Source organism: Melospiza melodia, chromosome 9 (genome assembly GCF_035770615.1).
Source record: "Melospiza melodia melodia isolate bMelMel2 chromosome 9, bMelMel2.pri, whole genome shotgun sequence".
Taxonomy (NCBI): Eukaryota; Metazoa; Chordata; class Aves; order Passeriformes; family Passerellidae; genus Melospiza; species Melospiza melodia.
In genome coordinates, this window is record NC_086202.1 from 36,519,499 (window position 1) to 36,543,893 (window position 24,395).

Here is a 24,395-nt window from a genome sequence, read left to right on the forward strand (position 1 = left end):
ACACAACTTGGCTGCCTCTACTGCTCTTCTCATGAATCCATCCCGAAACACAGGCTGATTTTCCTTGCTAGGGTTGAGGTTTGAGTTAGGCCTAGGGTTAGTGTTCTTTTAACCAGAAAGCCCTGAGTTCCAAGAACACAGCAGCTGCGGAGGACTAGCCAAGAAGAGCACAAAAGTACCACAACATGCCTGCCTCCCCAGCTATTTCCTTATGGACATCCCTACTTCCTGGCTGATTTGCCTTTCTCGTCGTCGGGTTGGGGTTCGGCAGGACTTGTGCTAGTATTTTTAAAATCAGGAAGCCCAGACCTCCAGGCACACTGCAGCTGTTCAAGGCATCGCAAGGGCAGCGCAAAAGTGACACAACTTGGCTGCCTCCACTGTTATATCCATGAGACCATCCCGAACCATAGGCTGATGTTCCTTCCTACCGTTGAGATTCGAGTTAGGCCTAGCGATAACATTCTTTTAACCAGAAAGCCCTGAGTTCCAAGAACACAGCAGCTGCAAAGGACTACCCAAGAAGAGCAGAAAAGTACCACAACATGCCTGCTTCCCCAGCTATTTCCTTGGGGACATCCCTACTTCCTGGCTGATTTGCCTGCCTCGTCGTCTGGTTGGGGTTAGGTAGGCCTAGTGCTAGGATTTTTAAAATCAGGAAGCCCAGACCTCCAGGCACACTGGAGCTGTGAAAGGCATCCAAAAGGGAGTGCAAAAGTGCCACAACATGGCTGCTTTCACGGCTTTTTCCTTGGCAAGAAACCTAACACCAGGCTGATTTACCTTCCCAGTGTTAGTGTTAGGCTTAGGCCTGGGGCTAGGAATTTTAAATCTAGGAAGCCCTTAGCTGCAGGAACACTGCAGCTGTTCAAGGCATCCCAAGAGGGCCGCAAAAGTGACACAACTTGGCTGCCTCTGCTGCTCTTCTCATGAGTCCATCCTGAACCACATGCTGATTTTCCTTCCTAGCGGTGAGGTTCGAGTTAGGCCTAGGGTTAGTGTTCTTTTAACCAGAAAGACCTGAGTTCCAAGAACACAGCAGCTGCAAAGGACTACCCAAGAAGACCACAAAAGTACCACAACATGCCTGCCTCCCCAGCTATTTCCTTGGGGACATCCCTACTTCCTGGCTGATTTGCATTTCTCGTCTTAGGAATGGGGTTAGGTAGGCCTAGTGCTAGGATTTTTAAAATCAGGAAGCCCAGACCTCCAGGCACACTGGAGCTGTGAAAGGCATCCAAAAGGGAGTGCAAAAGTGCAACAACATGGCTGCTTTCACAGCTTTTTCCTTGGCACCATCCCTATACCTAGGCTGATTTATCTGCCGTGGGTTAGGGTTAGGGTTCAGCCTCGGGCTAGGATTTTTTTAACCAGGAAGCCCTGAGCTCCAGGCTTACTGCAGCTGCCAAAGGCATCCCAAAGGGAGTGCAGAAGTGCCACAACATGGCAGCTTTCACAGCTTTTTCCTTAGGAAGAACCGTAACACCCATCTGATTTACCTTTCTAGGGTTACTGTTAGGCTTAGGCCTAGGACTTTTAAAACCAGGAAGCCCTGTGCTCCAGGCACACTGCAGCTGGTAATAACATCCCAAAGGGAGCGCAAAAGTGACACAACTTGGCTGCCTCTGCTGCTCTTCTCATGAGTCCATCCCGAAACACAGGCTGATTTTCCTTCCTAGCGTTGAGGTTTGAGTTAGGCCTAGGGTTAGTGTTCTTTTAACCAGAAAGCCCTGAGTTCCAAGAACACAGCAGCTGCGGAGGACTAGCCAAGAAGAGCACAAAAGTACCACAACATGCCTGCCTCCCCAGCTATTCCCTTGGGGACATCCCTAGTTCCTGGCTGATATGCCTTTCTCGTCGTGGGGTTGGGGTTAGGTAGGCCTTGTGCTAGGATTTTTAAAATCAGGAAGCCCAGACCTCCAGGCACACTGGAGCTGTGAAAGGCATCCAAAAGGGAGTTCAAAAGTGCCACAACATGGCTGCTTTCACGGCTTTTTCCTTGGCAAGAAACCTAACACCCGGCTGATTTACCTTCCCAGGGTTAGTGTTAGGCTTAGGCCTGGGGCTAGGAATTTTAAAACTAGGAAGCCCTTAGCTGCAGGCACACTGCAGCTGTTCAAGGCATCCCAAGAGGGCCACAAAAGTGACACAACTTGGCTGCCTCTGCTGCTCTTCTCATGAATCCATCCCGAAACACAGGCTGATTTTCCTTCCTAGGGTTGAGGTTTGAGTTAGGCCTAGGGTTAGTGTTCTTTTAACCAGAAAGCCCTGAGTTCCAAGAACACAGCAGCTGCGGAGGACTAACCAAGAAGAGCACAAACGTACCACAACATGCCTGCGTCCACAGATATTTCCTTGGGGACATCCCTACTTCCTGGCTGATTTGCCTTTCTCGTCGTCGGGTTGGGGTTCGGCAGGACTTGTGCTAGTATTTTTAAAATCAGGAAACCCAGACCTCCAGGCACACTGCAGCTGTTCAAGGCATCGCAAGGGCAGCGCAAAAGTGACACAACTTGGCTGCCTCCACTGTTATATCCATGAGACCATCCCGAACCATAGGCTGATGTTCCTTCCTACCGTTGAGATTCGAGTTAGGCCTAGGGATAACATTCTTTTAACCAGAAAGCCCTGAGTTCCAAGAACACAGAAGCTTCAAAGGACTACCCAAGAAGAGCACAAAAGTACCACAACATGCCTGCTTCCCCAGCTATTTCCTTGGGGACATCCCTACTTCCTGGCTGATTTGCCTTCCTCGTCGTCTGGTTGGGGTTAGGTAGGCCTAGTGCTAGGATTTTTAAAATCAGGAAGCCCAGACCTCCAGGCACACTGGAGCTGTGAAAGGCATCCAAAAGGGAGTGCAAAAGTGCCACAACATGGCTGCTTTCACGGCTTTTTCCTTGGCAAGAAACCTAACACCCTGCTGATTTACCTTCCCAGGGTTAGTGTTAGGCTTAGGCCTGGGGCTAGGAATTTTAAAACTAGGAAGCCCTTAGGTGCAGGCACACTGCAGCTGTTCAAGGCATCCCAAGAGGGCCGCAAAAGTGACACAACTTGGCTGCCTCTGCTGCTCTTCCCATGAGTCCATCCTGAACCACATGCTGATTTTCCTTCCTAGCGGTGAGGTTTGAGTTAGGCCTAGGGTTAGGGTTCTTTTAACCAGAAAGCCCTGAGTTCCAAGAACACAGCAGCTGCGAAGGACTACCCAAGAAGAGCCTAAAAGTACCACAACATGCCTGCCTCCCCAGCTATTTCCTTGGGGACATCCCTAATTCCTGGCTGATTTGCCTTTCTCGTCGTCGGGTTGGGGTTAGGTAGGCCTTGTGCTAGGATTTTTAAAATCAGGAAGCCCAGACCTCCAGGCACACTGGAGCTGTGAAAGGCATCCAAAAGGGAGTTCAAAAGTGCCAGAACATGGCTGCTTTCACGGCTTTTTCCTTGGCAAGATGCCTAACACTAGGCTGATTTATATTCCCAGGGTTAGTGTTAGGCTTAGGCCTGGGGCTGGGATTTTTAAAACTAGGAAGCCCTTAGCTGCAGGCACATTGCAGCTGTTCAAGGCATCCCAAGAGGGCCGCAAAAGTGACACAACTTTGCTGCCTCTGCTGCTTTTCTCATGAGTCCATCCTGAACCACAGGCTGATTTTCTGTCCTAGCGTTGAGGTTTGAGTTAGGCCTAGGGTTAGTGTTCTTTTAACCAGAAAGCCCTGAGTTCCAAGAACACAGCAGCTGCAAAGGACTACCCAAGAAGAGCACAAAAGTACCACAACATGCCTGCCTCCACAGCTATTTCCTTGGGGACATCCCTACTTCCTGGCTGATTTGCCTTTCTCGTCGTCGGGTTGGGGTTAGGTAGGCCTAGTGCTAGGATTTTTAAAATCAGGAAGCCCAGACCTCCAGGCACACTGGAGCTGTGAAAGGCATCCAAAAGGGAGTGCAAAAGTGCAACAACATGGCTGCTTTCACAGCTTTTTCCTTGGCACCATCCCTATACCTAGGCTGATTTATCTGCCGTGGGTTAGGGTTAGGGTTCAGCCTCGGGCTAGGATTTTTTTAACCAGGAAGCCCTGAGCTCCAGGCTTACTGCAGCTGCCAAAGGCATCCCAAAGGGAGTGCAGAAGTGTCACAACATGGCAGCTTTCACAGCTTTTTCCTTAGGAAGATCCGTAACACCCGTCTGATTTACCTTTCTAGGGTTACTGTTAGGCTTAGGCCTAGGACTTTTAAAACCAGGAAGCCCTGTGCTCCAGGCACACTGCAGCTGGTAATAACATCCCAAAGGGAGCGCAAAAGTGACACAACTTGGCTGCCTCTGCTGCTCTTCTCATGAATCCATCCCGAAACTCAGGCTGATTTTCCTTCCTAGGGTTGAGGTTTGAGTTAGGCCTAGGGTTAGTGTTCTTTTAACCAGAAAGCCCTGAGTTCCAAGAACACAGCAGCTGCGGAGGACTAGCCAAGAAGAGCACAAAAGTACCACAACATGCCTGCGTCCACAGATATTTCCTTGGGGACATCCCTACTTCCTGGCTGATTTGCCTTTCTCGTCGTCGGGTTGGGGTTCGGCAGGACTTGTGCTAGTATTTTTAAAATCAGGAAACCCAGACCTCCAGGCACACTGCAGCTGTTCAAGGCATCGCAAGGGCAGCGCAAAAGTGACACAACTTGGCTGCCTCCACTGTTATATCCATGAGACCATCCCGAACCATAGGCTGATGTTCCTTCCTACCGTTGAGATTCGAGTTAGGCCTAGGGATAACATTCTTTTAACCAGAAAGCCCTGAGTTCCAAGAACACAGAAGCTTCAAAGGACTACCCAAGAAGAGCACAAAAGTACCACAACATGCCTGCTTCCCCAGCTATTTCCTTGGGGACATCCCTACTTCCTAGCTGATTTGCCTTCCTCGTCGTCTGGTTGGGGTTAGGTAGGCCTAGTGCTAGGATTTTTAAAATCAGGAAGCCCAGACCTCCAGGCACACTGGAGCTGTGAAAGGCATCCAAAAGGGAGTGCAAAAGTGCCACAACATGGCTGCTTTCACGGCTTTTTCCTTGGCAAGAAACCTAACACCCGGCTGATTTACCTTCCCAGGGTTAGTGTTAGGCTTAGGCCTGGGGCTAGGAATTTTAAAACTAGGAAGCCCTTAGGTGCAGGCACACTGCAGCTGTTCAAGGCATCCCAAGAGGGCCGCAAAAGTGACACAACTTGGCTGCCTCTGCTGCTCTTCTCATGAGTCCATCCTGAACCGCATGCTGATTTTCCTTCCTAGCGGTGAGGTTTGAGTTAGGCCTAGGGTTAGTGTTCTTTTAACCAGAAAGCCCTGAGTTCCAAGAACACAGCAGCTGCGAAGGACTACCCAAGAAGAGCCTAAAAGTACCACAACATGCCTGCCTCCCCAGCTATTTCCTTGGGGACATCCCTAATTCCTGGCTGATTTGCCTTTCTCGTCGTGGGGTTGGGGTTAGGTAGGCCTTGTGCTAGGATTTTTAAAATCAGGAAGCCCAGACCTCCAGGCACACTGGAGCTGTGAAAGGCATCCAAAAGGGAGTTCAAAAGTGCCACAACATGGCTGCTTTCACGGCTTTTTCCTTGGCAAGATGCCTAACACCAGGCTGATTTATATTCCCAGGGTTAGTGTTAGGCTTAGGCCTGGGGCTGGGATTTTTAAAACTAGGAAGCCCTTAGCTGCAGGCACATTGTAGCTGTTCAAGGCATCCCAAGAGGGCCGCAAAAGTGACACAACTTTGCTGCCTCTGCTGCTTTTCTCATGAGTCCATCCTGAACCACAGGCTGATTTTCTTTCCTAGCGTTGAGGTTTGAGTTAGGCCTAGGGTTAGTGTTCTTTTAACCAGAAAGCCCTGAGTTCCAAGAACACAGCAGCTGCAAAGGACTACCCAAGAAGAGCACAAAAGTACCACAACATGCCTGCCTCCACAGCTATTTCCTTGGGGACATCCCTACTTCCTGGCTGATTTGCCTTTCTCGTCGTCGGGTTGGGGTTAGGTAGGCCTAGTGCTAGGATTTTTAAAATCAGGAAGCCCAGACCTCCAGGCACACTGGAGCTGTGAAAGGCATCCAAAAGGGAGTGCAAAAGTGCAACAACATGGCTGCTTTCACAGCTTTTTCCTTGGCACCATCCCTATACCTAGGCTGATTTATCTGCCGTGGGTTAGGGTTAGGGTTCAGCCTCGGGCTAGGATTTTTTTAACCAGGAAGCCCTGAGCTCCAGGCTTACTGCAGCTGCCAAAGGCATCCCAAAGGGAGTGCAGAAGTGTCACAACATGGCAGCTTTCACAGCTTTTTCCTTAGGAAGATCCGTAACACCCGTCTGATTTACCTTTCTAGGGTTACTGTTAGGCTTAGGCCTAGGACTTTTAAAACCAGGAAGCCCTGTGCTCCAGGCACACTGCAGCTGGTAATAACATCCCAAAGGGAGCGCAAAAGTGACACAACTTGGCTGCCTCTGCTGCTCTTCTCATGAATCCATCCCGAAACTCAGGCTGATTTTCCTTCCTAGGGTTGAGGTTTGAGTTAGGCCTAGGGTTAGTGTTCTTTTAACCAGAAAGCCCTGAGTTCCAAGAACACAGCAGCTGCGGAGGACTAGCCAAGAAGAGCACAAAAGTACCACAACATGCCTGCGTCCACAGATATTTCCTTGGGGACATCCCTACTTCCTGGCTGATTTGCCTTTCTCGTCGTCGGGTTGGGGTTCGGCAGGACTTGTGCTAGTATTTTTAAAATCAGGAAACCCAGACCTCCAGGCACACTGCAGCTGTTCAAGGCATCGCAAGGGCAGCGCAAAAGTGACACAACTTGGCTGCCTCCACTGTTATATCCATGAGACCATCCCGAACCATAGGCTGATGTTCCTTCCTACCGTTGAGATTCGAGTTAGGCCTAGGGATAACATTCTTTTAACCAGAAAGCCCTGAGTTCCAAGAACACAGAAGCTTCAAAGGACTACCCAAGAAGAGCAGAAAAGTACCACAACATGCCTGCTTCCCCAGCTATTTCCTTGGGGACATCCCTACTTCCTAGCTGATTTGCCTTCCTCGTCGTCTGGTTGGGGTTAGGTAGGCCTTGTGCTAGGATTTTTAAAATCAGGAAGCCCAGACCTCCAGGCACACTGGAGCTGTGAAAGGCATCCAAAAGGGAGTGCAAAAGTGCCACAACATGGCTGCTTTCACGGCTTTTTCCTTGGCAAGAAACCTAACACCCGGCTGATTTACCTTCCCAGGGTTAGTGTTAGGCTTAGGCCTGGGGCTAGGAATTTTAAAACTAGGAAGCCCTTAGGTGCAGGCACACTGCAGCTGTTCAAGGCATCCCAAGAGGGCCGCAAAAGTGACACAACTTGGCTGCCTCTGCTGCTCTTCTCATGAGTCCATCCTGAACCGCATGCTGATTTTCCTTCCTAGCGGTGAGGTTTGAGTTAGGCCTAGGGTTAGTGTTCTTTTAACCAGAAAGCCCTGAGTTCCAAGAACACAGCAGCTGCGAAGGACTACCCAAGAAGAGCCTAAAAGTACCACAACATGCCTGCCTCCCCAGCTATTTCCTTGGGGACATCCCTAATTCCTGGCTGATTTGCCTTTCTCGTCGTCGGGTTGGGGTTAGGTAGGCCTTGTGCTAGGATTTTTAAAATCAGGAAGCCCAGACCTCCAGGCACACTGGAGCTGTGAAAGGCATCCCAAAGGGAGTTCAAAAGTGCCACAACATGGCTGCTTTCACGGCTTTTTCCTTGGCAAGATGCCTAACACCAGGCTGATTTATATTCCCAGGGTTAGTGTTAGGCTTAGGCCTGGGGCTCGGATTTTTAAAACTAGGAAGCCCTTAGCTGCAGGCACATTGCAGCTGTTCAAGGCATCCCAAGAGGGCCGCAAAAGTGACACAACTTTGCTGCCTCTGCTGCTTTTCTCATGAGTCCATCCTGAACCACAGGCTGATTTTCTTTCCTAGCGTTGAGGTTTGAGTTAGGCCTAGGGTTAGTGTTCTTTTAACCAGAAAGCCCTGAGTTCCAAGAACACAGCAGCTGCAAAGGACTACCCAAGAAGAGCACAAAAGTACCACAACATGCCTGCCTCCACAGCTATTTCCTTGGGGACATCCCTACTTCCTGGCTGATTTGCCTTTCTCGTCGTTGGGTTGGGGTTAGGTAGGCCTAGTGCTAGGATTTTTAAAATCAGGAAGCCCAGACCTCCAGGCACACTGGAGCTGTGAAAGGCATCCAAAAGGGAGTGCAAAAGTGCAACAACATGGCTGCTTTCACAGCTTTTTCCTTGGCACCATCCCTATACCTAGGCTGATTTATCTGCCGTGGGTTAGGGTTAGGGTTCAACCTCGGGCTAGGATTTTTTTAACCAGGAAGCCCTGAGCTCCAGGCTTACTGCAGCTGCCAAAGGCATCCCAAAGGGAGTGCAGAAGTGCCACAACATGGCAGCTTTCACAGCTTTTTCCTTAGGAAGAACCGTAACACCCATCTGATTTACCTTTCTAGGGTTACTGTTAGGCTTAGGCCTAGGACTTTTAAAACCAGGAAGCCCTGTGCTCCAGGCACACTGCAGCTGGTAATAACATCCCAAAGGGAGCGCAAAAGTGACACAACTTGGCTGCCTCTGCTGCTCTTCTCATGAGTCCATCCCGAAACACAGGCTGATTTTCCTTCCTAGCGTTGAGGTTTGAGTTAGGCCTAGGGTTAGTGTTCTTTTAACCAGAAAGCCCTGAGTTCCAAGAACACAGCAGCTGCGGAGGACTAGCCAAGAAGAGCACAAAAGTACCACAACATGCCTGCCTCCCCAGCTATTCCCTTGGGGACATCCCTAATTCCTGGCTGATTTGCCTTTCTCGTCGTGGGGTTGGGGTTAGGTAGGCCTTGTGCTAGGATTTTTAAAATCAGGAAGCCCAGACCTCCAGGCACACTGGAGCTGTGAAAGGCATCCAAAAGGGAGTTCAAAAGTGCCAGAACATGGCTGCTTTCACGGCTTTTTCCTTGGCAAGATGCCTAACACCAGGCTGATTTATATTCCCAGGGTTAGTGTTAGGCTTAGGCCTGGGGCTGGGATTTTTAAAACTAGGAAGCCCTTAGCTGCAGGCACATTGCAGCTGTTCAAGGCATCCCAAGAGGGCCGCAAAAGTGACACAACTTGGCTGCCTCTGCTGCTTTTCTCATGAGTCCATCCTGAACCACAGGCTGATTTTCTTTCCTAGCGTTGAGGTTTGAGTTAGGCCTAGGGTTAGTGTTCTTTTAACCAGAAAGCCCTGAGTTCCAAGAACACAGCAGCTGCAAAGGACTACCCAAGAAGAGCACAAAAGTACCACAACATGCCTGCCTCCACAGCTATTTCCTTGGGGACATCCCTACTTCCTGGCTGATTTGCCTTTCTCGTCGTCGGGTTGGGGTTAGGTAGGCCTAGTGCTAGGATTTTTAAAATCAGGAAGCCCAGACCTCCAGGCACACTGGAGCTGTGAAAGGCATCCAAAAGGGAGTGCAAAAGTGCAACAACATGGCTGCTTTCACAGCTTTTTCCTTGGCACCATCCCTATACCTAGGCTGATTTATCTGCCGTGGGTTAGGGTTAGGGTTCAGCCTCGGGCTAGGATTTTTTTAACCAGGAAGCCCTGAGCTCCAGGCTTACTGCAGCTGCCAAAGGCATCCCAAAGGGAGTGCAGAAGTGTCACAACATGGCAGCTTTCACAGCTTTTTCCTTAGGAAGATCCGTAACACCCGTCTGATTTACCTTTCTAGGGTTACTGTTAGGCTTAGGCCTAGGACTTTTAAAACCAGGAAGCCCTGTGCTCCAGGCACACTGCAGCTGGTAATAACATCCCAAAGGGAGCGCAAAAGTGACACAACTTGGCTGCCTCTGCTGCTCTTCTCATGAATCCATCCCGAAACTCAGGCTGATTTTCCTTCCTAGGGTTGAGGTTTGAGTTAGGCCTAGGGTTAGTGTTCTTTTAACCAGAAAGCCCTGAGTTCCAAGAACACAGCAGCTGCGGAGGACTAGCCAAGAAGAGCACAAAAGTACCACAACATGCCTGCGTCCACAGATATTTCCTTGGGGACATCCCTACTTCCTGGCTGATTTGCCTTTCTCGTCGTCGGGTTGGGGTTCGGCAGGACTTGTGCTAGTATTTTTAAAATCAGGAAACCCAGACCTCCAGGCACACTGCAGCTGTTCAAGGCATCGCAAGGGCAGCGCAAAAGTGACACAACTTGGCTGCCTCCACTGTTATATCCATGAGACCATCCCGAACCATAGGCTGATGTTCCTTCCTACCGTTGAGATTCGAGTTAGGCCTAGGGATAACATTCTTTTAACCAGAAAGCCCTGAGTTCCAAGAACACAGAAGCTTCAAAGGACTACCCAAGAAGAGCACAAAAGTACCACAACATGCCTGCTTCCCCAGCTATTTCCTTGGGGACATCCCTACTTCCTAGCTGATTTGCCTTCCTCGTCGTCTGGTTGGGGTTAGGTAGGCCTAGTGCTAGGATTTTTAAAATCAGGAAGCCCAGACCTCCAGGCACACTGGAGCTGTGAAAGGCATCCAAAAGGGAGTGCAAAAGTGCCACAACATGGCTGCTTTCACGGCTTTTTCCTTGGCAAGAAACCTAACACCCGGCTGATTTACCTTCCCAGGGTTAGTGTTAGGCTTAGGCCTGGGGCTAGGAATTTTAAAACTAGGAAGCCCTTAGGTGCAGGCACACTGCAGCTGTTCAAGGCATCCCAAGAGGGCCGCAAAAGTGACACAACTTGGCTGCCTCTGCTGCTCTTCTCATGAGTCCATCCTGAACCGCATGCTGATTTTCCTTCCTAGCGGTGAGGTTTGAGTTAGGCCTAGGGTTAGTGTTCTTTTAACCAGAAAGCCCTGAGTTCCAAGAACACAGCAGCTGCGAAGGACTACCCAAGAAGAGCCTAAAAGTACCACAACATGCCTGCCTCCCCAGCTATTTCCTTGGGGACATCCCTAATTCCTGGCTGATTTGCCTTTCTCGTCGTCGGGTTGGGGTTAGGTAGGCCTTGTGCTAGGATTTTTAAAATCAGGAAGCCCAGACCTCCAGGCACACTGGAGCTGTGAAAGGCATCCAAAAGGGAGTTCAAAAGTGCCACAACATGGCTGCTTTCACGGCTTTTTCCTTGGCAAGATGCCTAACACCAGGCTGATTTATATTCCCAGGGTTAGTGTTAGGCTTAGGCCTGGGGCTCGGATTTTTAAAACTAGGAAGCCCTTAGCTGCAGGCACATTGCAGCTGTTCAAGGCATCCCAAGAGGGCCGCAAAAGTGACACAACTTTGCTGCCTCTGCTGCTTTTCTCATGAGTCCATCCTGAACCACAGGCTGATTTTCTTTCCTAGCGTTGAGGTTTGAGTTAGGCCTAGGGTTAGTGTTCTTTTAACCAGAAAGCCCTGAGTTCCAAGAACACAGCAGCTGCAAAGGACTACCCAAGAAGAGCACAAAAGTACCACAACATGCCTGCCTCCACAGCTATTTCCTTGGGGACATCCCTACTTCCTGGCTGATTTGCCTTTCTCGTCGTCGGGTTGGGGTTAGGTAGGCCTAGTGCTAGGATTTTTAAAATCAGGAAGCCCAGACCTCCAGGCACACTGGAGCTGTGAAAGGCATCCAAAAGGGAGTGCAAAAGTGCAACAACATGGCTGCTTTCACAGCTTTTTCCTTGGCACCATCCCTATACCTAGGCTGATTTATCTGCCGTGGGTTAGGGTTAGGGTTCAGCCTCGGGCTAGGATTTTTTTAACCAGGAAGCCCTGAGCTCCAGGCTTACTGCAGCTGCCAAAGGCATCCCAAAGGGAGTGCAGAAGTGTCACAACATGGCAGCTTTCACAGCTTTTTCCTTAGGAAGATCCGTAACACCCGTCTGATTTACCTTTCTAGGGTTACTGTTAGGCTTAGGCCTAGGACTTTTAAAACCAGGAAGCCCTGTGCTCCAGGCACACTGCAGCTGGTAATAACATCCCAAAGGGAGCGCAAAAGTGACACAACTTGGCTGCCTCTGCTGCTCTTCTCATGAATCCATCCCGAAACTCAGGCTGATTTTCCTTCCTAGGGTTGAGGTTTGAGTTAGGCCTAGGGTTAGTGTTCTTTTAACCAGAAAGCCCTGAGTTCCAAGAACACAGCAGCTGCGGAGGACTAGCCAAGAAGAGCACAAAAGTACCACAACATGCCTGCGTCCACAGATATTTCCTTGGGGACATCCCTACTTCCTGGCTGATTTGCCTTTCTCGTCGTCGGGTTGGGGTTCGGCAGGACTTGTGCTAGTATTTTTAAAATCAGGAAACCCAGACCTCCAGGCACACTGCAGCTGTTCAAGGCATCGCAAGGGCAGCGCAAAAGTGACACAACTTGGCTGCCTCCACTGTTATATCCATGAGACCATCCCGAACCATAGGCTGATGTTCCTTCCTACCGTTGAGATTCGAGTTAGGCCTAGGGATAACATTCTTTTAACCAGAAAGCCCTGAGTTCCAAGAACACAGAAGCTTCAAAGGACTACCCAAGAAGAGCAGAAAAGTACCACAACATGCCTGCTTCCCCAGCTATTTCCTTGGGGACATCCCTACTTCCTAGCTGATATGCCTTCCTCGTCGTCTGGTTGGGGTTAGGTAGGCCTAGTGCTAGGATTTTTAAAATCAGGAAGCCCAGACCTCCAGGCACACTGGAGCTGTGAAAGGCATCCAAAAGGGAGTGCAAAAGTGCCACAACATGGCTGCTTTCACGGCTTTTTCCTTGGCAAGAAACCTAACACCCGGCTGATTTACCTTCCCAGGGTTAGTGTTAGGCTTAGGCCTGGGGCTAGGAATTTTAAAACTAGGAAGCCCTTAGGTGCAGGCACACTGCAGCTGTTCAAGGCATCCCAAGAGGGCCGCAAAAGTGACACAACTTGGCTGCCTCTGCTGCTCTTCTCATGAGTCCATCCTGAACCGCATGCTGATTTTCCTTCCTAGCGGTGAGGTTTGAGTTAGGCCTAGGGTTAGTGTTCTTTTAACCAGAAAGCCCTGAGTTCCAAGAACACAGCAGCTGCGAAGGACTACCCAAGAAGAGCCTAAAAGTACCACAACATGCCTGCCTCCCCAGCTATTTCCTTGGGGACATCCCTAATTCCTGGCTGATTTGCCTTTCTCGTCGTCGGGTTGGGGTTAGGTAGGCCTTGTGCTAGGATTTTTAAAATCAGGAAGCCCAGACCTCCAGGCACACTGGAGCTGTGAAAGGCATCCAAAAGGGAGTTCAAAAGTGCCAGAACATGGCTGCTTTCACGGCTTTTTCCTTGGCAAGATGCCTAACACCAGGCTGATTTATATTCCCAGGGTTAGTGTTAGGCTTAGGCCTGGGGCTCGGATTTTTAAAACTAGGAAGCCCTTAGCTGCAGGCACATTGCAGCTGTTCAAGGCATCCCAAGAGGGCCGCAAAAGTGACACAACTTTGCTGCCTCTGCTGCTTTTCTCATGAGTCCATCCTGAACCACAGGCTGATTTTCTTTCCTAGCGTTGAGGTTTGAGTTAGGCCTAGGGTTAGTGTTCTTTTAACCAGAAAGCCCTGAGTTCCAAGAACACAGCAGCTGCAAAGGACTACCCAAGAAGAGCACAAAAGTACCACAACATGCCTGCCTCCACAGCTATTTCCTTGGGGACATCCCTACTTCCTGGCTGATTTGCCTTTCTCGTCGTCGGGTTGGGGTTAGGTAGGCCTAGTGCTAGGATTTTTAAAATCAGGAAGCCCAGACCTCCAGGCACACTGGAGCTGTGAAAGGCATCCAAAAGGGAGTGCAAAAGTGCAACAACATGGCTGCTTTCACAGCTTTTTCCTTGGCACCATCCCTATACCTAGGCTGATTTATCTGCCGTGGGTTAGGGTTAGGGTTCAACCTCGGGCTAGGATTTTTTTAACCAGGAAGCCCTGAGCTCCAGGCTTACTGCAGCTGCCAAAGGCATCCCAAAGGGAGTGCAGAAGTGCCACAACATGGCAGCTTTCACAGCTTTTTCCTTAGGAAGAACCGTAACACCCATCTGATTTACCTTTCTAGGGTTACTGTTAGGCTTAGGCCTAGGACTTTTAAAACCAGGAAGCCCTGTGCTCCAGGCACACTGCAGCTGGTAATAACATCCCAAAGGGAGCGCAAAAGTGACACAACTTGGCTGCCTCTGCTGCTCTTCTCATGAGTCCATCCCGAAACACAGGCTGATTTTCCTTCCTAGCGTTGAGGTTTGAGTTAGGCCTAGGGTTAGTGTTCTTTTAACCAGAAAGCCCTGAGTTCCAAGAACACAGCAGCTGCGGAGGACTAGCCAAGAAGAGCACAAAAGTACCACAACATGCCTGCCTCCCCAGCTATTCCCTTGGGGACATCCCTAATTCCTGGCTGATTTGCCTTTCTCGTCGTGGGGTTGGGGTTAGGTAGGCCTTGTGCTAGGATTTTTAAAATCAGGAAGCCCAGACCTCCAGGCACACTGGAGCTGTGAAAGGCATCCAAAAGGGAGTTCAAAAGTGCCACAACATGGCTGCTTTCACGGCTTTTTCCTTGGCAAGAAGCCTAACACCCGGCTGATTTACCTTCCCAGGGTTAGTGTTAGGGTTAGGCCTGGGGCTAGGAATTTTAAAACTAGGAAGCCCTTAGCTGCAGGCACACTGCAGCTGTTCAAGGCATCCCAAGAGGGCCACAAAAGTGACACAACTTGGCTGCCTCTGCTGCTCTTCTCATGAATCCATCCCGAAACACAGGCTGATTTTCCTTCCTAGGGTTGAGGTTTGAGTTAGGCCTAGGGTTAGTGTTCTTTTAACCAGAAAGCCCTGAGTTCCAAGAACACAGCAGCTGCGGAGGACTAACCAAGAAGAGCACAAACGTACCACAACATGCCTGCGTCCACAGATATTTCCTTGGGGACATCCCTACTTCCTGGCTGATTTGCCTTTCTCGTCGTCGGGTTGGGGTTCGGCAGGACTTGTGCTAGTATTTTTAAAATCAGGAAACCCAGACCTCCAGGCACACTGCAGCTGTTCAAGGCATCGCAAGGGCAGCGCAAAAGTGACACAACTTGGCTGCCTCCACTGTTATATCCATGAGACCATCCCGAACCATAGGCTGATGTTCCTTCCTACCGTTGAGATTCGAGTTAGGCCTAGGGATAACATTCTTTTAACCAGAAAGCCCTGAGTTCCAAGAACACAGAAGCTTCAAAGGACTACCCAAGAAGAGCACAAAAGTACCACAACATGCCTGCTTCCCCAGCTATTTCCTTGGGGACATCCCTACTTCCTGGCTGATTTGCCTTCCTCGTCGTCTGGTTGGGGTTAGGTAGGCCTAGTGCTAGGATTTTTAAAATCAGGAAGCCCAGACCTCCAGGCACACTGGAGCTGTGAAAGGCATCCAAAAGGGAGTGCAAAAGTGCCACAACATGGCTGCTTTCACGGCTTTTTCCTTGGCAAGAAACCTAACACCCGGCTGATTTACCTTCCCAGGGTTAGTGTTAGGCTTAGGCCTGGGGCTAGGAATTTTAAAACTAGGAAGCCCTTAGGTGCAGGCACACTGCAGCTGTTCAAGGCATCCCAAGAGGGCCGCAAAAGTGACACAACTTGGCTGCCTCTGCTGCTCTTCCCATGAGTCCATCCTGAACCACAGGCTGATTTTCCTTCCTAGCGGTGAGGTTTGAGTTAGGCCTAGGGTTAGGGTTCTTTTAACCAGAAAGCCCTGAGTTCCAAGAACACAGCAGCTGCGAAGGACTACCCAAGAAGAGCCTAAAAGTACCACAACATGCCTGCCTCCCCAGCTATTTCCTTGGGGACATCCCTAATTCCTGGCTGATTTGCCTTTCTCGTCGTCGGGTTGGGGTTAGGTAGGCCTTGTGCTAGGATTTTTAAAATCAGGAAGCCCAGACCTCCAGGCACACTGGAGCTGTGAAAGGCATCCAAAAGGGAGTTCAAAAGTGCCAGAACATGGCTGCTTTCACGGCTTTTTCCTTGGCAAGATGCCTAACACCAGGCTGATTTATATTCCCAGGGTTAGTGTTAGGCTTAGGCCTGGGGCTGGGATTTTTAAAACTAGGAAGCCCTTAGCTGCAGGCACATTGCAGCTGTTCAAGGCATCCCAAGAGGGCCGCAAAAGTGACACAACTTTGCTGCCTCTGCTGCTTTTCTCATGAGTCCATCCTGAACCACAGGCTGATTTTCTTTCCTAGCGTTGAGGTTTGAGTTAGGCCTAGGGTTAGTGTTCTTTTAACCAGAAAGCCCTGAGTTCCAAGAACACAGCAGCTGCAAAGGACTACCCAAGAAGAGCACAAAAGTACCACAACATGCCTGCCTCCCCAGCTATTTTTTTGGGGACATCCCTACTTCCTGGCTGATTTGCCTTTCTCGTCGTTGGGTTGGGGTTAGGTAGGCCTAGTGCTAGGATTTTTAAAATCAGGAAGCCCAGACCTCCAGGCACACTGGAGCTGTGAAAGGCATCCAAAAGGGAGCGCAAAAGTGCAACAACATGGCTGCTTTCACAGCTTTTTCCTTGGCACCATCCCTATACCTAGGCTGATTTATCTGCCGTGGGTTAGGGTTAGGGTTCAGCCTCGGGCTAGGATTTTTTTAACCAGGAAGCCCTGAGCTCCAGGCTTACTGCAGCTGCCAAAGGCATCCCAAAGGGAGTGCAGAAGTGTCACAACATGGCAGCTTTCACAGCTTTTTCCTTAGGAAGAACCGTAACACCCGTCTGATTTACCTTTCTAGGGTTACTGTTAGGCTTAGGCCTAGGACTTTTAAAACCAGGAAGCCCTGTGCTCCAGGCACACTGCAGCTGGTAATAACATCCCAAAGGAAGCGCAAAAGTGACACAACTTGGCTGCCTCTGCTGCTCTTCTCATGAATCCATCCCGAAACTCAGGCTGATTTTCCTTCCTAGGGTTGAGGTTTGAGTTAGGCCTAGGGTTAGTGTTCTTTTAACCAGAAAGCCCTGAGTTCCAAGAACACAGCAGCTGCGGAGGACTAGCCAAGAAGAGCACAAAAGTACCACAACATGCCTGCGTCCACAGATATTTCCTTGGGGACATCCCTACTTCCTGGCTGATTTGCCTTTCTCGTCGTCGGGTTGGGGTTCGGCAGGACTTGTGCTAGTATTTTTAAAATCAGGAAACCCAGACCTCCAGGCACACTGCAGCTGTTCAAGGCATCGCAAGGGCAGCGCAAAAGTGACACAACTTGGCTGCCTCCACTGTTATATCCATGAGACCATCCCGAACCATAGGCTGATGTTCCTTCCTACCGTTGAGATTCGAGTTAGGCCTAGGGATAACATTCTTTTAACCAGAAAGCCCTGAGTTCCAAGAACACAGAAGCTTCAAAGGACTACCCAAGAAGAGCACAAAAGTACCACAACATGCCTGCTTCCCCAGCTATTTCCTTGGGGACATCCCTACTTCCTGGCTGATTTGCCTTCCTCGTCGTCTGGTTGGGGTTAGGTAGGCCTAGTGCTAGGATTTTTAAAATCAGGAAGCCCAGACCTCCAGGCACACTGGAGCTGTGAAAGGCATCCAAAAGGGAGTGCAAAAGTGCCACAACATGGCTGCTTTCACGGCTTTTTCCTTGGCAAGAAACCTAACACCCGGCTGATTTACCTTCCCAGGGTTAGTGTTAGGCTTAGGCCTGGGGCTAGGAATTTTAAAACTAGGAAGCCCTTAGGTGCAGGCACACTGCAGCTGTTCAAGGCATCCCAAGAGGGCCGCAAAAGTGACACAACTTGGCTGCCTCTGCTGCTCTTCCCATGAGTCCATCCTGAACCACATGCTGATTTTCCTTCCTAGCGGTGAGGTTTGAGTTAGGCCTAGGGTTAGGGTTCTTTTAACCAGAAAGCCCTGAGTTCCAAGAACACAGCAGCTGCGAAGGACTACCCAAGAAGAGCCTAAAAGTACCACAACATGCCTGCCTCCCCAGCTATTTCCTTGGGGACATCCCTAATTCCTGGCTGATTTGCCTTTCTCGTCGTCGGGTTGGGGTTAGGTAGGCCTTGTGCTAGGATTTTTAAAATCAGGAAGCCCAGACCTCCAGGCACACTGGAGCTGTGAAAGGCATCCAAAAGGGAGTTCAAAAGTGCCAGAACATGGCTGCTTTCACGGCTTTTTCCTTGGCAAGATGCCTAACACCAGGCTGATTTATATTCCCAGGGTTAGTGTTAGGCTTAGGCCTGGGGCTGGGATTTTTAAAACTAGGAAGCCCTTAGCTGCAGGCACATTGCAGCTGTTCAAGGCATCCCAAGAGGGCCGCAAAAGTGACACAACTTTGCTGCCTCTGCTGCTTTTCTCATGAGTCCATCCTGAACCACAGGCTGATTTTCTTTCCTAGCGTTGAGGTTTGAGTTAGGCCTAGGGTTAGTGTTCTTTTAACCAGAAAGCCCTGAGTTCCAAGAACACAGCAGCTGCAAAGGACTACCCAAGAAGAGCACAAAAGTACCACAACATGCCTGCCTCCCCAGCTATTTCCTTGGGGACATCCCTACTTCCTGGCTGATTTGCCTTTCTCGTCGTCGGGTTGGGGTTAGGTAGGCCTAGTGCTAGGATTTTTAAAATCAGGAAGCCCAGACCTCCAGGCACACTGGAGCTGTGAAAGGCATCCAAAAGGGAGTGCAAAAGTGCAACAACATGGCTGCTTTCACAGCTTTTTCCTTGGCACCATCCCTATACCTAGGCTGATTTATCTGCCGTGGGTTAGGGTTAGGGTTCAGCCTCGGGCTAGGATTTTTTTAACCAGGAAGCCCTGAGCTCCAGGCTTACTGCAGCTGCCAAAGGCATCCCAAAGGGAGTGCAGAAGTGTCACAACATGGCAGCTTTCACAGCTTTTTCCTTAGGAAGATCCGTAACACCCGTCTGATTTACCTTTCTAGGGTTACTGTTAGGCTTAGGCCTAGGACTTTTAAAACCAGGAAGCCCTGTGCTCCAGGCACACTGCAGCTGGTAATAACATCCCAAAGGGAGCGCAAAAGTGACACAAATTGGCTGCCTCTGCTGCTCTTCTCATGAATCCATCCCGAAACTCAGGCTGATTTTCCTTCCTAGGGTTGAGGTTTGAGTTAGGCCTAGGGTTAGTGTTCTTTTAACCAGAAAGCCCTGAGTTCCAAGAACACAGCAGCTGCGGAGGACTAGCCAAGAAGAGCACAAAAGTACCACAACATGCCTGCGTCCACAGATATTTCCTTGGGGACATCCCTACTTCCTGGCTGATTTGCCTTTCTCGTCGTCGGGTTGGGGTTCGGCAGGACTTGTGCTAGTATTTTTAAAATCAGGAAACCCAGACCTCCAGGCACACTGCAGCTGTTCAAGGCATCGCAAGGGCAGCGCAAAAGTGACACAACTTGGCTGCCTCCACTGTTATATCCATGAGACCATCCCGAACCATAGGCTGATGTTCCTTCCTACCGTTGAGATTCGAGTTAGGCCTAGGGATAACATTCTTTTAACCAGAAAGCCCTGAGTTCCAAGAACACAGAAGCTTCAAAGGACTACCCAAGAAGAGCACAAAAGTACCACAACATGCCTGCTTCCCCAGCTATTTCCTTGGGGACATCCCTACTTCCTAGCTGATTTGCCTTCCTCGTCGTCTGGTTGGGGTTAGGTAGGCCTAGTGCTAGGATTTTTAAAATCAGGAAGCCCAGACCTCCAGGCACACTGGAGCTGTGAAAGGCATCCAAAAGGGAGTGCAAAAGTGCCACAACATGGCTGCTTTCACGGCTTTTTCCTTGGCAAGAAACCTAACACCCGGCTGATTTACCTTCCCAGGGTTAGTGTTAGGCTTAGGCCTGGGGCTAGGAATTTTAAAACTAGGAAGCCCTTAGGTGCAGGCACACTGCAGCTGTTCAAGGCATCCCAAGAGGGCCGCAAAAGTGACACAACTTGGCTGCCTCTGCTGCTCTTCTCATGAGTCCATCCTGAACCGCATGCTGATTTTCCTTCCTAGCGGTGAGGTTTGAGTTAGGCCTAGGGTTAGTGTTCTTTTAACCAGAAAGCCCTGAGTTCCAAGAACACAGCAGCTGCGAAGGACTACCCAAGAAGAGCCTAAAAGTACCACAACATGCCTGCCTCCCCAGCTATTTCCTTGGGGACATCCCTAATTCCTGGCTGATTTGCCTTTCTCGTCGTCGGGTTGGGGTTAGGTAGGCCTTGTGCTAGGATTTTTAAAATCAGGAAGCCCAGACCTCCAGGCACACTGGAGCTGTGAAAGGCATCCAAAAGGGAGTTCAAAAGTGCCACAACATGGCTGCTTTCACGGCTTTTTCCTTGGCAAGGTGCCTAACACCAGGCTGATTTATATTCCCAGGGTTAGTGTTAGGCTTAGGCCTGGGGCTCGGATTTTTAAAACTAGGAAGCCCTTAGCTGCAGGCACATTGTAGCTGTTCAAGGCATCCCAAGAGGGCCGCAAAAGTGACACAACTTTGCTGCCTCTGCTGCTTTTCTCATGAGTCCATCCTGAACCACAGGCTGATTTTCTTTCCTAGCGTTGAGGTTTGAGTTAGGCCTAGGGTTAGTGTTCTTTTAACCAGAAAGCCCTGAGTTCCAAGAACACAGCAGCTGCAAAGGACTACCCAAGAAGAGCACAAAAGTACCACAACATGCCTGCCTCCACAGCTATTTCCTTGGGGACATCCCTACTTCCTGGCTGATTTGCCTTTCTCGTCGTCGGGTTGGGGTTAGGTAGGCCTAGTGCTAGGATTTTTAAAATCAGGAAGCCCAGACCTCCAGGCACACTGGAGCTGTGAAAGGCATCCAAAAGGGAGTGCAAAAGTGCAACAACATGGCTGCTTTCACAGCTTTTTCCTTGGCACCATCCCTATACCTAGGCTGATTTATCTGCCGTGGGTTAGGGTTAGGGTTCAGCCTCGGGCTAGGATTTTTTTAACCAGGAAGCCCTGAGCTCCAGGCTTACTGCAGCTGCCAAAGGCATCCCAAAGGGAGTGCAGAAGTGTCACAACATGGCAGCTTTCACAGCTTTTTCCTTAGGAAGATCCGTAACACCCGTCTGATTTACCTTTCTAGGGTTACTGTTAGGCTTAGGCCTAGGACTTTTAAAACCAGGAAGCCCTGTGCTCCAGGCACACTGCAGCTGGTAATAACATCCCAAAGGGAGCGCAAAAGTGACACAACTTGGCTGCCTCTGCTGCTCTTCTCATGAATCCATCCCGAAACTCAGGCTGATTTTCCTTCCTAGGGTTGAGGTTTGAGTTAGGCCTAGGGTTAGTGTTCTTTTAACCAGAAAGCCCTGAGTTCCAAGAACACAGCAGCTGCGGAGGACTAGCCAAGAAGAGCACAAAAGTACCACAACATGCCTGCGTCCACAGATATTTCCTTGGGGACATCCCTACTTCCTGGCTGATTTGCCTTTCTCGTCGTCGGGTTGGGGTTCGGCAGGACTTGTGCTAGTATTTTTAAAATCAGGAAACCCAGACCTCCAGGCACACTGCAGCTGTTCAAGGCATCGCAAGGGCAGCGCAAAAGTGACACAACTTGGCTGCCTCCACTGTTATATCCATGAGACCATCCCGAACCATAGGCTGATGTTCCTTCCTACCGTTGAGATTCGAGTTAGGCCTAGGGATAACATTCTTTTAACCAGAAAGCCCTGAGTTCCAAGAACACAGAAGCTTCAAAGGACTACCCAAGAAGAGCAGAAAAGTACCACAACATGCCTGCTTCCCCAGCTATTTCCTTGGGGACATCCCTACTTCCTAGCTGATTTGCCTTCCTCGTCGTCTGGTTGGGGTTAGGTAGGCCTAGTGCTAGGATTTTTAAAATCAGGAAGCCCAGACCTCCAGGCACACTGGAGCTGTGAAAGGCATCCAAAAGGGAGTGCAAAAGTGCCACAACATGGCTGCTTTCACGGCTTTTTCCTTGGCAAGAAACCTAACACCCGGCTGATTTACCTTCCCAGGGTTAGTGTTAGGCTTAGGCCTGGGGCTAGGAATTTTAAAACTAGGAAGCCCTTAGGTGCAGGCACACTGCAGCTGTTCAAGGCATCCCAAGAGGGCCGCAAAAGTGACACAACTTGGCTGCCTCTGCTGCTCTTCTCATGAGTCCATCCTGAACCGCATGCTGATTTTCCTTCCTAGCGGTGAGGTTTGAGTTAGGCCTAGGGTTAGTGTTCTTTTAACCAGAAAGCCCTGAGTTCCAAGAACACAGCAGCTGCGAAGGACTACCCAAGAAGAGCCTAAAAGTACCACAACATGCCTGCCTCCCCAGCTATTTCCTTGGGGACATCCCTAATTCCTGGCTGATTTGCCTTTCTCGTCGTCGGGTTGGGGTTAGGTAGGCCTTGTGCTAGGATTTTTAAAATCAGGAAGCCCAGACCTCCAGGCACACTGGAGCTGTGAAAGGCATCCCAAAGGGAGTTCAAAAGTGCCACAACATGGCTGCTTTCACGGCTTTTTCCTTGGCAAGATGCCTAACACCAGGCTGATTTATATTCCCAGGGTTAGTGTTAGGCTTAGGCCTGGGGCTCGGATTTTTAAAACTAGGAAGCCCTTAGCTGCAGGCACATTGCAGCTGTTCAAGGCATCCCAAGAGGGCCGCAAAAGTGACACAACTTTGCTGCCTCTGCTGCTTTTCTCATGAGTCCATCCTGAACCACAGGCTGATTTTCTTTCCTAGCGTTGAGGTTTGAGTTAGGCCTAGGGTTAGTGTTCTTTTAACCAGAAAGCCCTGAGTTCCAAGAACACAGCAGCTGCAAAGGACTACCCAAGAAGAGCACAAAAGTACCACAACATGCCTGCCTCCACAGCTATTTCCTTGGGGACATCCCTACTTCCTGGCTGATTTGCCTTTCTCGTCGTCGGGTTGGGGTTAGGTAGGCCTAGTGCTAGGATTTTTAAAATCAGGAAGCCCAGACCTCCAGGCACACTGGAGCTGTGAAAGGCATCCAAAAGGGAGTGCAAAAGTGCAACAACATGGCTGCTTTCACAGCTTTTTCCTTGGCACCATCCCTATACCTAGGCTGATTTATCTGCCGTGGGTTAGGGTTAGGGTTCAACCTCGGGCTAGGATTTTTTTAACCAGGAAGCCCTGAGCTCCAGGCTTACTGCAGCTGCCAAAGGCATCCCAAAGGGAGTGCAGAAGTGCCACAACATGGCAGCTTTCACAGCTTTTTCCTTAGGAAGAACCGTAACACCCATCTGATTTACCTTTCTAGGGTTACTGTTAGGCTTAGGCCTAGGACTTTTAAAACCAGGAAGCCCTGTGCTCCAGGCACACTGCAGCTGGTAATAACATCCCAAAGGGAGCGCAAAAGTGACACAACTTGGCTGCCTCTGCTGCTCTTCTCATGAGTCCATCCCGAAACACAGGCTGATTTTCCTTCCTAGCGTTGAGGTTTGAGTTAGGCCTAGGGTTAGTGTTCTTTTAACCAGAAAGCCCTGAGTTCCAAGAACACAGCAGCTGCGGAGGACTAGCCAAGAAGAGCACAAAAGTACCACAACATGCCTGCCTCCCCAGCTATTCCCTTGGGGACATCCCTAATTCCTGGCTGATTTGCCTTTCTCGTCGTGGGGTTGGGGTTAGGTAGGCCTTGTGCTAGGATTTTTAAAATCAGGAAGCCCAGACCTCCAGGCACACTGGAGCTGTGAAAGGCATCCAAAAGGGAGTTCAAAAGTGCCAGAACATGGCTGCTTTCACGGCTTTTTCCTTGGCAAGATGCCTAACACCAGGCTGATTTATATTCCCAGGGTTAGTGTTAGGCTTAGGCCTGGGGCTGGGATTTTTAAAACTAGGAAGCCCTTAGCTGCAGGCACATTGCAGCTGTTCAAGGCATCCCAAGAGGGCCGCAAAAGTGACACAACTTGGCTGCCTCTGCTGCTTTTCTCATGAGTCCATCCTGAACCACAGGCTGATTTTCTTTCCTAGCGTTGAGGTTTGAGTTAGGCCTAGGGTTAGTGTTCTTTTAACCAGAAAGCCCTGAGTTCCAAGAACACAGCAGCTGCAAAGGACTACCCAAGAAGAGCACAAAAGTACCACAACATGCCTGCCTCCACAGCTATTTCCTTGGGGACATCCCTACTTCCTGGCTGATTTGCCTTTCTCGTCGTCGGGTTGGGGTTAGGTAGGCCTAGTGCTAGGATTTTTAAAATCAGGAAGCCCAGACCTCCAGGCACACTGGAGCTGTGAAAGGCATCCAAAAGGGAGTGCAAAAGTGCAACAACATGGCTGCTTTCACAGCTTTTTCCTTGGCACCATCCCTATACCTAGGCTGATTTATCTGCCGTGGGTTAGGGTTAGGGTTCAGCCTCGGGCTAGGATTTTTTTAACCAGGAAGCCCTGAGCTCCAGGCTTACTGCAGCTGCCAAAGGCATCCCAAAGGGAGTGCAGAAGTGTCACAACATGGCAGCTTTCACAGCTTTTTCCTTAGGAAGATCCGTAACACCCGTCTGATTTACCTTTCTAGGG